The sequence below is a fragment of the Nomascus leucogenys genome, chromosome 14 (genome assembly GCF_006542625.1).
Source record: "Nomascus leucogenys isolate Asia chromosome 14, Asia_NLE_v1, whole genome shotgun sequence".
NCBI lineage: Eukaryota > Metazoa > Chordata > Mammalia > Primates > Hylobatidae > Nomascus > Nomascus leucogenys.
In genome coordinates this window covers 9,857,412-9,874,618 of record NC_044394.1, presented here as the reverse complement: position 1 = coordinate 9,874,618, position 17,207 = coordinate 9,857,412, and the positions used below count along the sequence as shown (strand labels likewise).

Sequence of the window (17,207 nt, the reverse complement as noted above, 5' to 3'; positions counted from 1 at the left end):
AGACACATAGACCAATGGAACAGGTTGGAGAACCTAGAAATAAAGCCACACACCTACAACCATCTAATCTTTGACAAAGTTGACGATAACAAGCAATAGGGAAAAAACTCCCTATTCAATAAATGGTGGTGGGATTACTGGCAAACCATATGCAGAAGATTGAAACTGGGCTCTATATACGAAAATCTTCCACTGTATACAAAAATCAACTCAAGGTGGATTAAAGACTGAAATGTAAAACATAATGCTATAAAAACTCTAGAAAAAAAAAAACTAGGAAATACCATTCTGGACACATGCCCTGGAAAAGATTTTATGAGGAAGACTCCAAAAGCAATCCCAACAACTGCAACAAAAATTGACAAGTGGTACTTAATTAAAGAGCTTCAGCACAGCACAAGAAACTATCAACAGCAGACAATCTGCAGAAGGACAGAAAAATATCTGTGAACTATGCATCTGACAAAGGTCTAATATACAGAATCTGTAAGTCAACAAGCAAGAAACAACCCCATTTAAAAAATGGGCAAAGGACATGAACAGACACTTCTCAATAGAAGACATACACATAGCCAATAAGCATATGAAAAATATGCTCCCATCACTAATCATTAGAGAGGTGCAAATCAAAACCACAATCAGATGCCTTCTCGCACCAGTCAGAATGGCTACTACTAAAAAGCCAAAAAATAATAGATGCTGGTGAGGTTGTGGAGAAAAGGGAATGCTTATACACTGCTGGTGGGAATGTAAATTAGTTCAGCCACTGTGGAAAGCAGTTTGGAGATTTCTCAAAGAACTTAGAATTACCATTCAACACAGGACAATCCCATTATTGGATATATATCCAAAGGAATATCAATCATTGTACCATAAAGACACATGCACTCCTATGTTCTTTGCAGCATTAGTCACAATATCAAACTCATGGAATCAACCTAGATGCCCATCAACAGAGGACTGGATTTTTAAAATGTGGTACATAGGCTGGGCGTGGTGGCTCATGCTTGTAATTCCAGCACTTTGGGAGGCCAAGGAAGGTGGATCACCTGAGGTCAGGAGTTTGAGACGACCCTGGCCAACATGGTGAAACCCCATCTCTACTAAAAATACAAAAATTAGCTGGGTGTGGTCATGCACACCTGTAATCCCAGCTACTCGGGAGGCTGAGGAAGGAGAATCGCTTGAACCTGGGAGGTGGAGGTTGCAGTGAGCTGAGATCGCACCACTGCACTCCAGTCTGTGCGACGGGAGCGAGACTCCATCTCAAAAAAAAAAAAAAAAGTGGTACATATACACCACAGAATACTACACAGCATAAAAAAGAACAAAATCATGTCCTTTGCAGCAACATAAATGCAGCTGGAAGCCATTATCCTAAGCAAATTAATGCAGGAACAGAAAACCTAATACAGAATGCTCTCACTTATAAGTGGAAGCTAAACAATGAATACACATGGACACAAGGAAGGGGACAACAGACACCGGGGCCTACTTGTGGGAGGAGGGTGGAAGTAGAGTAAGGATCAAAACACTACCTATCGGGTACTATGCTCACTACCTGGGTGACAAAATAATCTGTACACCAAACTCCAGTGACATGCAATTTACTGATGTAACAAACCTGAACACATACCCCCAGAACCTAAAATAAAAGTTGGAAAAAAAATTATTTATCAAGTTTTTCCTGCTCACTCTCTTGTATATATTAAGTCATATGTTTATTTTCTGTATCAATGCTCTTTTAATGTTTAATTTTAATGTCAGCATTAAAATTAATGTTATAACATTATAATGTGGGGCTAAGCTTACATTAGCTCTAAAATAAATGATTTCATGCATGAAAAATAAAAAATAAAGGTGTTCATAATAAATAAAATGACCATAATTCTATGATAACTGTTGCAGAAGCAAAAAGAAGAATACAGTTTTTTAATGGCCATAATATGTTTAAAGATACTTGATTAAAGAAGATATACAGAGAGCAAGTAAGCACATGAAAAGATGTTCAACATATTTAATTATCAGGGAAATGCAAGTTGAAACCACTAATGGATACCACTACACCCAATAGAATGACTAAAATTTTAAAAACTAGTAGTACAAAGTTATGGCAAGAATGCAAACTAATTGAAGCCCTCACACATTACTGCTGGAGATGCAAAACGGTACAGTCACTCTGAAAAATAGTTTACCAGTTTGTAAAAAAATTAAACATACATTTCCATATGTCACAACTAGGTATTTTATTATCCATAATAAAAAGCCTAGAAACAATTAAATGTCCATGAATAGGTGAATGGACAGTTATATATTAATGCAATGAAAAGTATTCAGCATTTAAAAAGAAGAAATTATCTATAAAACAACAAAAATGAATCTCAATACCATGATTGTGGGGGTAGGGAAGCTATACATAAAAGTCTACACACTATATGAGTCCCTTCTATGAAAAGTTAAAAAAAAAAAAAACAGCCACAACTATAATAATAGGAAGCAAATCAGTGTTGCAAGAGAGAGAGGGAAAGAAGGAAGGTATAGAGCACAAAGTGGCATGAGAAACTTTTGGGGTGACAGAAATGTTAGTGTATCATTATTATGATGGTAGTTACACAAATCCATACAATTGGAACAACTAGAGGTGGGAGAAAATCTTGTATAAGCCTGAACTTCAATCTCTAAAACTGACACAAAGCAAAAATCACTTATGTTCCCTACAAATTAATCTAGTCCTCTGCTGATAAGGAATGAGTTAATAATGAATGAAATCTAACATTTTGCCTGACCAACTAGAAGGGGAAAAAAGCAGCCTGTCGCCTTCAATTAGGAGCTCATTATGGCTACAACACACTAGATACTGGAATTCCGAACACTTCACTGGCATCATCCATACAATGTCACAACTGAGATTCTTCCTGCAACAAGCCTTCATTAGAAACAGACAAAACAAATGTTATGAAAGCTCAGTTTATAGATAACTGAACAAAATTTGTCAGAACTAGAAACTATTTATATATGAGAAAAACCTTTCATTCAACAACTAATAGGAAAAGATAATTCTTTAAAATCAGGGTCTTCACAAATTCACACATTCACAAAGGAGTCAGCACGTTTCCTGCCAATAACACAGTTGTGTGCACGCCCGACATATTCTTTTGTTCTCTGTTTTCTCTTTGAAAAGCCTTGACCATTTCCATGGAACATAGCAAGACAATCTTAATTTTCCTCATGGGCAGGCTGATGAGAGTGCTTTCCATAAAATAATCAGTATGCATGCCCCATAAGGTGTTATACTAAAATAGACAGACATGAAACAAGCTTTTATTTTCTATCGTACAAGCCAAAAATGGTGTAGAAAACAGTGCCACAAGAAGTTTTACACAGAATACAGTCTTCATGTGACTTCTACAGAGCTCTAATGGATTATTTTTAAAGGTTTGTGTTTGACATTTAAACATGGGGCTATGACTTTAAAGATAAACCTAATAGCATAAAGCGGGGTGAAGTTCCTAGAAGAAATTTTTAGAGCCAAGTTTAGAATGTAACTGAATCTACTGTAAGCAAATATCAGAGGCTGTAGGAAAGGAAGGAAGGATGCAATTTTTATTAATAAATGCTTCTTTAAAATTCTGTAATTTGTGCCCAGGATCCCATATATACACATAAAAATGCATTTTACACTATTCATGATAAATGTAAAATAGAAATGAATGCAAATTCTCTTTAACTGACCTTTTCTTTATCTAAGTAACTTGTTTTATAGTGAGTTACTGAGCATGTGTGTTGAAATTTTTTTTATCAGAACAATCTGTTACCTACTGTACATATGACCCATACCCATAAAGGAAGTTATTAAGATTTTATTAGGGAGGAAAAGGTCCTCGTTTTTATATATTACAACAGCCAAAGGTATGGAATTTACACAGTGAATTCATTGCAGTGAAGAGGGTTAATTAAAACTATTTAAAGAACAAATTTCAAAAAATGCTTCTTTTATTGAAAATTAAAAGGCTAAATTAAGTAATTATGAACTATAAAACAAAATATTTACACCAGATTTCTTAAAAGGAAAAATATTATAAATATAGAAGACAAAAATCAACAAGAAATCACTAAACATTTTCATCTAAATGAATCTATAATTTTTTTTTTAATTTTTTTGGAGACAGTCTCGCTCTATTGCCCAGGCTGGGGTGCAGTGGCTCGATCTTGGCTCACTGCTACCTCTGCCTCCCAGGTTCAAGCGATTCTCATGCCTCAACCTCCCGTGTAGCTGGAACCACAGATGCACGACACCACACCTGGCTAATTTTTTTGTATTTTCAGTAGAGACAGGGTTTCACAATGATGGCCAGGCTAGTCTCAAACTACTGGCCTCATGTAATCCACTTGCCTTGGCCCCCGAAAGTGCTGGGAATACAGGCATGAGCCACCGCACCCAGCCTCTATCTATAATTTTGGAATGCACTGGACAAACCAAAATAATCATACTTAGCTACAACTTTTTTGGATTTTCATATAATATATGTCTGAAATTCAGGCCCTAATTCTGAAAACCTATCAACCTATTCTCCACACAATTTCTTACTCCTTCTTCCATTAATAAAAAACTAGGAGGTTGAGTCTTCATTATAACTTAAATAATCAAATATTGAGTCATAGGCATTTGCTCTAAAAGGCAATGGAAAAGATGGTAGTTTTTGCAAATAGCATCATTAAGTAATTATCCCAGGAGAATCAGAAATACTTTCGGCTGACCTCCGGCACGACCTTCCTGATGGCCTTCTTTTAACAAAGTAAATAAGCAGAAATACTTCATGAAAGAGATTATATAGATGCATGATTAGCCACAAAGAAAATACAAAACAGCCCAGGCACGGCGGCTCACACCTGTGATCCCAGCGCTGTGGGAGGCCAAGGCAGGCGGGATCACTTTAGCTGAGGAGTTCGAGACCAGCCTTGACAACATGGTGAAACCCTGTTTACAAAAAAATACAAAAAGTAGCTAGGCATAGTGGCATGCACCTGTGGTCCCAGCTACTTTGGGGGCTGAGGTGGGAGGATCACTTGAGGCCAGGGGGTTGAGGCTGCAGTGAGCAGTGATTGTGCCACTGCACTCCAGGCTGGGTGACAAAGTGAGACCCTGTCTCAAAGGAAAAAAAGAAAGAAAATACAAAATCACTATGAGATACCACTACCCATCTATCAAAACTGATAAAAATTTAAAAATAGTGACAACAAATGCTGGAAAAGGTAAAGACAAATGGGATCACTCACACACTGCTGGTGGGAATATAAAACGGAACAGTCACCTGGACAACAGTCTAACAGTTTCTTATAAAACTACACATGCAACTAACACATGAACCACCAGAGTAAGAAGGTAGGAAGATTAAAAAAAACAAAACAAAACAAAAACAAAAACAACAAACAAAAAACTCTCTGGGCACGGTGGCTCACACCCAAAATCCCAACATTTTGGGAGGCCAAGGTGGGTAGATCACGAGGTCAGGAGTTCGAGAGCAACCTGACCAACATGGTGAAACCCTGTCTCTACTAAAAATACAAAAATTAGCCAGGCGTGGTGGCACGCATCTGTAATCCCAGATACTCAGGAGGCTGAGGCAGGAGAATCGCTTGAACCTGGGAGGCAGAGGTTGCAGTGAGCTGAGATTGCACCACTGCACTCCAGCCTGGGCAACAGAGCAAGACTCCACACACACACACACACACACACAAAACCTCACTGAAAATAAATAAGAAAAATAATAATAACAATCCATTCTATGAATATACCACAGTTTGTTAATCCATTCATCTACTGAAGGGCAACTTGCTGCAATTATAAATAAAGCTGCTATAAACATTCATGTGCAGGCTGTGTGGACATAAATTTTCAACTTAATCACAATGGTTGAGCTAGTTTACAGTCCCACCAACAGTGTAAAAGTGTTCCTATTGCTGGGCGCGGTGGCTCACGCTTGTAATCCCAGCACTTTGGGAGGCCGAGGCGGGCGGATCACAAGGTCAGGAGATCAAGACCACGGTGAAACCCGGTCTCTACTAAAAATACAAAAAAATTAGCCGGGCGTAGTGGCGGGCGCCTGTAGTCCCAGCTACTCGGAGAGGCTGAGGCAGGAGAATGGCGTGAACCCGGGAGGCGGAGCTTGCAGTGAGCCGAGATTGTGCCACTGCACTCCAGCCTGGGCGACAGAGCGAGACTCCGTCTCAAAAAAAAAAAAAAAAAAAAAAAAAAAGTGTTCCTATTTCTCCACATCCTCTCCAGCACCTGTTGTTTCCCGAGTTTTTAATGATCGCCATTCTAACTGGTGTGAGATGGTATCTCACTGTGGTTTTGATTTGCATTTCTCTGACGGCCAGTGATGATGAGCATTTTTTCATGTGTCTGTTGGCTGCATAAATGTCTTCTTTTGAGAAGTGTCTGTTCATATCCTTTGCCCACTTTTTGACGGGGTGTTTTTTTTTCTTATAGTTCAACCATTGTGGAAGACAGTGTGGCGATTCCTCAAGGATCTAGAACTAGAAATACCATTTGACCCAGCCATCCCATTACTGGGTATATACCCAAAGGATTATAAATCATGCTGCTATAAAGACACATGCACATGTATGTTCATTGCGGCACTATTCACAATAGCAAAGACTTGGAACCAACCCGAATGTCCATCAATGATAGACTGGATTAAGAAAATGTGGCATATATATACCATGGAATACTATGCAGCCATGAAAAAGGATGAGTTCATGTCCTTTGTGGGGACATGGATGAAGCTGGAAACCATCATTCTCAGCAAACTATCGCAAGGACAAAAAACCAAACACCGCATGTTCTCACTCAGGTGGGAACTGAACAATGAGAATACTTGGACACAGGAAGGGGAACATCACACACTGGGGCCTATCGTGGGGTTGGGGGCTGGGGGAGGGATAGCATTAGGAGATATACCTAATGTAAAAGACGAGTTAATGGGTGCAGCACACCAACATGGCACATATATACATATGTAACAAATCTGCACATTGTGCACATGTACCCTAGAAATTAAAGTATAAAAAAAAAAACTTACAAAAAAGTGAGATATCCATTCAATGGAATATTATTCAGCAATAAAAAGGAATGAGGTGTTTATACATGCTACAACATGGATAAAAAAAAGTATGTGATAGGCATATACTTAATAAAAAATATTTTATGAGAAAACAGTATGTTTAAAATTGTGTGTAGATTTTAATTTAAGTCTGTTAAATATGCATTCATCCATTCAATTGCCCACTTATGGCCTCATGGAACTTATATTTTAGAGGAAATGCATATATCTGACTACATATCTATTTGGAAGGCTAGATATAAAAACGTTACTAGTGACTATCTCATGATTATCTCAAGCTGAAAGAATGTTTATCTAAGTTTCCTATTTTTCTCTAGTAAATGTGTAAAAATAAAAAAGGTTATTTTGAATGGCAGTCAATAAATAATAATGACATGGTTCAATTCAGTCAAATTACCAGTTACTAAATAGATTTCTAAACACTAGCATTTGAATTCAAACATATTATTTTGAAATAAGCTTCCATGTATAGTTCACAACTAAATTTATAAGTCATTTTACATAATTTTTCTGAGTGAATTAATGCTATGATTAAAATGTTTTCCTCTACAAACAAACGTGAATAAAAGGAGAACTAATCAAAAAAGAGATGAGAAGTTAAAAAAAAAATTTTCAACTTAATGTCTCTACAGTTTCATCATATAGTTAGAATCATACAGTATGATTATCAGATTGACTTCTTTTACGGAGTAATATGCATTCATTCCTCCATGTCTTTTCAGGGCTTGATACCTCATTTCTTTTTAGCACTGAATGACATTCCACTCACAGGATGTACCAATGTTTACCCATTTGCATGGTGAAAGACATCTTGGTTGTATTCAAGTTCTGGCCATTATGAATAAAGTTGCTATACGCATCTTTGTGCAGGTTTTTGTGAGGACATAAGTTTCAACTCATTCGAGTAAATACCAAGGAGGGCAATTGGTTAATCTTATGGTATGAGTATGTTTAGTTTTGTAGGCAACTGCCAAATTGTATTTGAAAGTAGCTGTACAATTTTGCAGTCCCACTAGCAATAAATGAGCATTCCTGTTATTCCACCTCTTCTCAGCATCTGGTATTGTCAATGTTAGAGCTTTTAGCCCTTTAAAACTGTGGTATCCAATTGTTATTTTTAATTTGCAATTCCCCAATCACATACATTATTGAGCATCTTTCATATGCTTATTTGCCATTGTATCTTCTTTGGTCATGTTTTTGCTCTTTTTTTCATTCATAATCGAGATTTTATTGGTTGAGGATCAGTACAGACATTTCAATTTGTACACAATTCTTAACATACATAACAAATATCTAAAAAGCCATGTATTGTAATTCTTTTTTAAAGTTATTCCAGTAACTTTCCAGCTTAAATTTGGAAGCAAATTTTCCTTAAGAGGCTATCAAGTACCAGTATCTTCACAATTTGATAAGCTGTTACATACATCCCACCAATTCACAAATGAATAGCATGTATACTACATATTCAATTTTTTAGTCTTTCACAGCACAGTAACAAAGTTATTAGGAAAACAGGACAACCACAACCAAAGAAGTTACAGAGTGGACACAATTCTGACAGGGAGAGCCATGATCAAAGAGTGGTTTACTTTAGGAAACAATTCTACTAAAAAACAACATGGGTGCAGCACACCAACATGGCACACGTATACATATGTAACTAACCTGCACATTGTGCACACGTACCCTAAAAATTAAAGTATATAAAAAAAAACCCATGGGAATAGAAGTAATTTAAAATGTTCAAGACATTAAATGCAGGACTGACTCCATATTGCCATTTAATATGCTTTGTATTATAGGATATGAAAACTAACCCCCATCTATGAAATGTTAAGCTGACACCCAAGACAGTCAAAGCTTCCCATAATTCAATATCCCACACTATTTTCTGGTTGTACCAAAAAATAAACAACCAGCAAATGATTTTGCCTCTTAAAAAAAAGCATTTACACTTAAAAAATGGGATGAGGTGAGATTCCCTCCTTCTTAAAAATGTTTCTAGAGCTACTAAAAAACTTGCATTTACAAAATAGTTGATAAAAATATTCCTCTGGATTGTACAAGAAGGGAGACAGGGACCACTGATAAGACATGGTATATGGTATTAATTAGACTTGGCTTCTTTCTCTCCTGCTTCATCAGAGGCTGGACTCCCCTCAGTTTTCATTTTCCCCTTTTCTGCAGGTAAATCTTCTTTAGTTTCTTTCAGCCTGTTTTCCCTTTGCTCCCCTTTGCCCTTTTGTTTGTACTTTGTGTTTGTACCTTTGCCCTTTTGTTTGTACCTTTGCCCTTTTGTTTGTACTTCTTTGTTTGAAGCTTTAACCTAAGTTTTGGGTAGAAATTAATCATCCCGTGAAGAACATGTAGAGCTTTACAGATGGTGGTTTCAATGCTTTCCTGCTGCCTTTTTCGGCTTCGCTTCCACTTTTGCAGGAGCAAGTTTAGCTGACAACCGCGGCAATCTCCTCTTGGCCTCTTCCTTGGCGGCCCCTTCAGTGGAGGTGACCTTCCTCTTGGGCATCCTGGCGGCGGGGAGGGCGTGTGCCGGGTGCCTGCGGGCCGCAGCATGCTGAGAGCCTTTGCGAAGCTGGGCTGCCTGGCTGCTGCCACTCCTCCAGCAGCCCGAGCTGCTGATACCCTTTTGCTCATTTTTTAATAGGACTGTTCATTTTCTTACTGTTCAGTTTTAAGAGTTTTTTAGTTCTTTAGTCAGACGTGTCTTTCACCAATATTTCCTCACCATCTGCAGCCCATCTTCTCAATCTCTTAATCTTTCACGGAGCAAAAGTTTTTAATTTTAATAAAGCCCAACTTACTGATTTTTTCCTTTATGATTGTGCTTTCGGTGTTGTACTTAAGAGGTCATCGCCAAAACTCAAGGTCACCTAGATTTTCTATGTTATCTTCTAGGAGCATTGCCTTTCCATACAAACTTTAGAATTACTTAGTACATATCCACAAAATAACTTGCTTGTATTTTTATAGGAACTGCACTGAATGCGTAGATCAACTTAGGAAGAGATGACATTTACATTTTTTTATTTCATGTATCAGTATTTTGTTGTTTTACTCATATAGATCTTTTGCTTGTTTTACACTTAAGTATTTCATTCTTTGTTGCTAGTAAAAATATTATTCAGCAACAAAAAGAAATGAGCCATCAAGCCAGAAAAAGAAATGAGGAAACCCTGAATGCATATTGCTAAGTAAAAGAAGCTTGTCAGAAAAGGTCTAAAATTGGCCAGGCGCAGTGGCTCACGCCTCTAATCCAAGCACTTTGAGAGGCCGAGGCAGGCAGATCACCTGAGGTCAGGAGTTCGAGACCAGCCTGACCAATATGATGAAATCCCGTCTCTACTAAAAATACAAAAATTAGCTGGATGTGGTGGTGGGTGCCTGTAATCCCAGCTTCTCAGGAGTCTGAGACAGAAGAATCGTTTGAACTGAGGAGGCAGAGGTTGCAGCGAGCTGAGATCGTGCCATTGCACTCCAACCTGGGCAACAAGAGCAAAAACTCCATCTCAAAAAAAAAAAAAAAAAAAAAAAAAAATCAGTGGTGCCAGGAGTTAGGGGGAGGGAAAAAAGGATGAACAAGGAGAGTACAAGGAATTCTCAGGACAGGGGAACTATCTTTATGATACTGTAATAGTGGGGACACAGCATCACACATTTCTCAAATGCCACACAATGTACAACTCAAGGGGTGAAACTTAATATAAACTAGGGATATTAGTTGTATCAATATCAGCACATCAACTGAAACAAATGTACTAGACACACTAATTTAATGTGTTAATGATGGGAGAAAGTGGAGGTATCAAAGAATAAGGGAGTCCAGGCACCAAGTACAGTGGGTTCCGTCTCTAATCCCGGCACTTTTGGAGGCCAAGGTGAGACGATTGCTTGAGCCCAGAAGTTCAAGACCATCCTAGGCAATGTAGCAAGACCCTATCTCTACAAAAAATAAAAAATCAGCAAGGCATGGTAGCACGCCTGTAGTCCCAGCTACTTGGGAGGTTGAGGCAGAAGGATCACTTCAGCCCAGGAGTTCAAGACTGCAATGAGCTATGATTGTGCCACTGTACTCCAGTAACAGAGTGAGAGCCTGTCAAGAAGAAAGAAGAAAGGAGGAACAGGAGGAGGAAAAGGAAGAAGAAAGAAGAACACTGTACTTTTCACTCAATTCTTCTATACACCTCTCAAAGTGCTGGGATTACAAGCATGAGCCACTGTGCCCGGCCTGATATTTGTTAAAAACCAGTACTAGGCACCACTGCTGTTGAACCTGAGCTACAAGTTAGAATAATAGCTTTCCTTGAGAGAAAATCTCTTTATAAACTTTTTTTAATTGTGGGAGAAAAAATAAGTCTTATTTTCTTCATAAGAATACAGAAAACATACCATCTTCAAGCAAATAATAAACACCCAACCAAGTCCATTACTCTCCTCTGCACACTACCCCTCCACAAAAAAGTAGTAAAAACAGAAAGTGTACATGGAGCTATAAATAGACTAGTTCATGCCGAAAACTGAATTTGTGAAGTATAGTACAAACATTTTCCAGAATTAAAAGGAAATGAATAAAGAAATTTAAAAGGAGGACAGCAGATTTAAAAAAAAAAAAACTGAACACAGAGATTCAATTTGTGAAATTACATGTTATTTCAAAAAAATTCTGTCTCAAGACTGCAGCATCAATCCTTCTCTGACAGTTTCTAGCCTCCCAGCTTGCTAGCCTGGCCTAGTTCTTACATGCTGTACCCCCAAATCACACAAACCAATTCCTTAAAATGGTTTTGTGTGTATCTATGTGTCTATCTGTGTTTATATACGCTGGCTAATATATTGGGGAATAAAAACTAAAACACTCATACACAGGGCCAAACATTTGCTCAAAGAAACACAGCAAGGACTCTCGTTTTGCATCTCTGGCTGAGCCTCTGGCTCATCTCAAGTGGGAAGTGAAGACTAAGGCAGAGCTGTAGATGGCATTACTACACATTCAAGGACTGCCCCGGTTTAAAGCCAATCTGCTAATACCAGAGTACTTTTTTTTTTTTTTTTTTGTAGTCCCAGCTACTCAGGGGGCTGAAGCCAGAGGACTGCTTGAGCCCGGGAGGTCAAGGCTGCAATGAGCTATGATCATGCCACTGCACTCCAGCCTGGGTGACAGAGCAAGACCCTGACTTAAAAAAAAAAGAAAGAAGGAAACTTGAAAACATGATAAATGGCTCATGAAAAACCCACAGTTAACACCATATTCAGTAAAGAAAAACTGAAAGTTTTCCCCCTAACATCAGGAACAAGACAAGGATGCCCACTGTTATTCAACACCGTACTGAAAGATCTATGCAAAGCAATTAGGCAATAAAAAGAAATAAAAGGTATCTATTCACAGATAACATATTCTTATATATATAGAAAATTCCAGATAATCTATAAAAGTACTAGAACTGATAAATTCAACAAAGTTGCAGGATCAACACATGAAATCTAGCAATGAACAATCCAAAAGACAAATGAAGAAAACAGTTCCATTTATAACAGCAATACAATATCTATCGAAATTCCAATGGCCTTTTTTGCAGAAATGAGTAATCCAATCCTAAACGCAAATGTAATAAGTACAAGTTGCACGAAACAGCCAAAACAAAGTTGGAAAAGAACAAATTTGGAGGACTCACATTTTGAAACTTACAACAAAACTAGGGTTATCAAAATACTGTGAAACTGGCCTAGTATTAGACATACTAGGCATTAGACATTCCAAAAATGAAACAGAATTCAGAGTCCAGAAATAAATTAATGATGAATTAACTTTTGAAAAAGCTGCCAAGTCTACTCAATGGGGAAAGGACAGTCTCTTCAGTAAATTATGTTGGGACAAGTAGATATTTCTCTGCAAAAGAATGAAGGGAAACCCTAGCCCCCAACTCAAAATAGTTCTAATGACCCAAATATAAAACTCTTAGGGGCAAACAAATAGGTAAATCTTCCTGACCTTGAATTTGGCAATTGATTCTTAGATATGATACCAAAAGTATAAGCAACAAATGAATGAACAGATAAATCAGATTACATCAATATTTTAAAACTTCTGTGGAACAAAGGACATTATTAAGAAAGTAAAAAGAAAACCACAAAATGTGAGAAAATATTTGTAAATAATATATCAGATAAGGGTCTAGTATCCTGAATATATTGTTAATTTTTATAATTCAACAAGAAGCCAAACATTCCAATGGGAAAAAAAAAAGTGGGCAAAGGAATTGAATAGACATTTTTCCAAAGAAGATACACAAATGGTCAACATGTGCACAAAGGATGCTCAACATCATTAGTCATTAGGATAATGCAAATCAAATTCACAATGAAATATAACTTTACAACCACTAGGTTGGTCATAATTTAAAAATTAAAATCAGAAAATAACAAGTACTGGTAAGAATATGAAGAAATTGGAACCCTGGTCCACTGCTGGTAGGAATATAAAACGGTACATCTCCTGTGGAAAACAGCTTGGCAGTTCCTCAAAAAGTTAAACATAGAATTATCATATGACCCAGCAATTCTACTCCTAGGTATATACCCAAGAGGAAGCAAGCATATGTTCACACAAAAACGTCTACATGAATGTTCATAGTAGCATTTTCGTCATAATCACAAAGTAGAAACACCCATACGTCTCTCAACAGATGAATGGATAAACAAATTGTAGTGTACACATACAATGTAATATTATTCGGCCATAAAAAGGGATGAGGTACTGACACACGCTAGGGCCTGGATGAACCTCCCAAACATTATGCTAAGTGAAAGAAGTCAAAAACAAAAGGTCACATATTGCGTGAATCCAGTTATATGAAATACCCAGAACAGGTCAATCCACAGAGACAGAAGGCAGATTGTTGGTTGCCAGTGGCTGGAGGAAGGAGGAAATGGGGAGGGGCTATTTAACGGGTATGGGGCTTTCTTTCGATGTGAATAAAATGTTCTGCAACTAGTGGTTGTGGTGATACAACACTGCAAATGTGCTAAATGCTGCTGAATTGTATACTTTAAAATGGTAACTTTTATATTACGTAAAGTCACCTCAACAAAAAGAGAGAAAGAGAGGGAGGGAGAGAAGAAGGAAAGGAATGAAGGAAGGAAGGGAGGGAGGGAGGGAGGGAGGGAGGGAGGCTGTCAAGATTCGTATCAGATAAAGTAGACTTTGGAGCTAAGAAAATAAGCAGAGACAGAGAGGAAAATAAAGACAGAAGGGTCAATACATCAAGAAGACACAGCAACCCTAAATGTATATATATTGAACAACAGAGCTGGAAGTTATCTGAAGTAAAAATGGGTAGAGCTGAAAGGAAAAATAGACAAATCCACAATTATAATAGGAAAGACTTCAACCTTCTTCTCTCGACAACTGATAGAAAGACTAGACAAAAAAAAACCATATAGAACAACTCACAAACACCATCAGCTAATAGGAACTTGACATTTATATAATACCCAGTAACAGCTGAGTACAGATTATTTCAACATTGAGGTTTTGAGCCAATCTGAATGAGAACTTGGTGATGCTATTAAACAAAACAGGAAGTAAGTGGGGATGCCTGTGTATACATATGCAACCATACTAATAAAAAAGGACTTTTGACATAAGTAATATACCTGATCCTGATTGAAAAAAATGATAAAGTAGAACGGGGCTAGGTGCGGTGGCTCATGCCTGTAATCCCAACTCTTTGGGAGATCAAGGCAGGAGGATCACTTGAGCCCAGGAGTTTGAGACCAGTCTGCCCAACAAAGCAAGACCTCCTTTCTACAAAAAAATTTAAAAATTAATTGGGCATGGTGGTGCACGTCTACAGTCCCAACTACTCAGGAGACTGAGGTGGGAGGATCGCTTGAGCCTGGAAGGTTGGGGCTGCAGTGAGCCGAGATGTCACCACTGCACTCCAGCCTGAGTGACAGTGAGACTAAGTCTCAAAAAAAAAAAAAAAAAAAAAAAAAATTAGCCATGTGCAGTGGTACATACCTGTGGGCCCAGCTTCTCAGAAGGCTGAGGTGGGAGAATCACTTGAGCCCAGGAGTTCAAGGTTGCAGTGAGCTATGACAAAGTGAGACTTTGTGAAAAAGAGAGAGAGAGAGAAAAAAAAAAAAGGAAAAAGAAAAGAGAAAGAAAGAAGTAGAAAGGGAGTATGTAACCAAGAGAATAGAACACAGGGTGGAACCTCTAGGAACAGTAACATTTTCAAAATTTTTTATACTTTGTTTTTAAGTCTCCATCAGATTGTGATCTTGTTTAAGCCAATAATAGTATATTATTCATTTTGCATGCCCAGGCATGTGCTTAGACATAGTTTACCGTCAATAAATGTTTTAGAATGAAGCAGAAACCAACAGAACTGAAGGGAAAACAAGATGTTTGGAAACAGAGTGTAATGAGCAGTGGCCACTGTTAAGGATCATTAAGCAATGGGAATTTATCCCTTGTGATCTGTTTTATTATATCACACTCAAACATTACAACTTAAAAATCCACGTTGTCACAGTAATCTCCCTAAACAATTCTCTCTAATCATTTAATTCCTGTTTCTAAAGCTTTCAATGACATACCACTGCCATGAAGTTCAAACTTTTATCTATGCAAATAAAGACCTTCACAAGATGGACTCAGGTTTTTGTTTGTTTGTTGGGGTTATTTATTTATTTATTTATTTAGAGATGGAGTCTCCCTCTTGTTGCCCAGGCTGGAGTGCAATGGCACAATCTTGGCTCACTGCAACCTCTGTCTCCTGGGTTCAAGCGATTCTCCTGCCTCAGCCTCTTGAGAAGCTGAGATTACAGGCATGTGCCACCAGGCCCAGCTAATTTTTGTATTTTTAGTAAAGAAGGGATTTTAACATGTTGGTCAGTCTGGTCTGGAACTCCTGACCTCAGATGATCCACCTGCCTCGGCCTCCTATAGTGCTGAGATTATAGGCATGAGCCACCGTGCCCAGCCTTGTTGGAGCATTTTTAAACCATTAGTTTACATTCTTCCCTTTCAGACAACTTGTACTGCAGCCTTTAAACCTTTATTAACTTTTTTACTCATAGTATTCTACCTACTTGGCTCTATTCCATCCTCACGTCTACTCACTGACTACAATGATATCCTCCCAGCTTGAGATGCTTGCTTCTTCCTTTGCAATCTTATGATATCCATCAGGTCAATTAAAAGATCTGCCAGCCACAATTGACATAAAGAGAACTGTCCTACTCAGCATCCCATGATAAGCCAGTAGTCTTAGATGGTCATGCTTGATACTACAAGGGCCCTCCCCGTTAGTTAGACCAACAAAGGTATCTGAACCAAGGGCAAGCAAAATTTACAGGTTGGCATGAAGTGAAAAACTCTACTTCTACAGAGACAGACCACAGCACTTTAAAAAAAAAAAAAACAAACAAACTAAGTTTTTCATACAGCTATACTGGGAAGATAGGGAATTGTATGTGATGTTGGTATATCCTAACACCTCATCTAAAATGGGTTAGTAAACACCAACGAAATTATTTTGAGCAAAATGGAAGTAACAATGAATATTAAGTAAAAATTAGGCCTCAATCTCAGAATGGTAGAGGGAATGATTGCCTTTTATATTCTCATTAATTTATTCATTTGATAAATTTATATTAGTTGTGGTGAGGCGTGCTGGCTCAGGCCTGTAATCCCAGCATTTTGGGAGGCTGAGACGGGCAGATCAGCCGAGGTCGGGAGTTCAAGACCAGCCTGAGCAACATGAAGAAACCCCATCTCTACTAAAAAAAAACAAAAATTAGCCGGGTGTGGTGGCACACGCCTATAATCCCAGCTACTCAGGAGGCTGAGGCAGGAGAATCCCTTGAACCCAGGAGGCAGAGGAGTTGCGGTGAGCCGAGATCACGCCATTGCACTCCAGCCTGGGCAACAAGAGAGAAACTCCATCTCAAAAAAAACAAAATTATATTAGTTGTATACTTTGTGCCAGGCACTATGAGCACAAAACAGGGCAAAATCCTTCCCACTGTTGAACATATTCTAGTAGGTAAAGA

At 38.1% G+C, this 17,207-nt stretch overlaps 1 protein-coding gene and 1 pseudogene across 4 annotated transcripts in view; both read right to left on the bottom strand.

Annotated features, from left to right (window-relative positions):
* The window catches only part of BCAS3 (BCAS3 microtubule associated cell migration factor), a 714,356-nt gene that overhangs the window by 523,352 nt on the left and 173,797 nt on the right, over positions 1–17,207 (bottom strand). The window lies entirely within an intron of this gene.
* Positions 9,116–9,657, bottom strand: LOC100590591 (annotated as a pseudogene).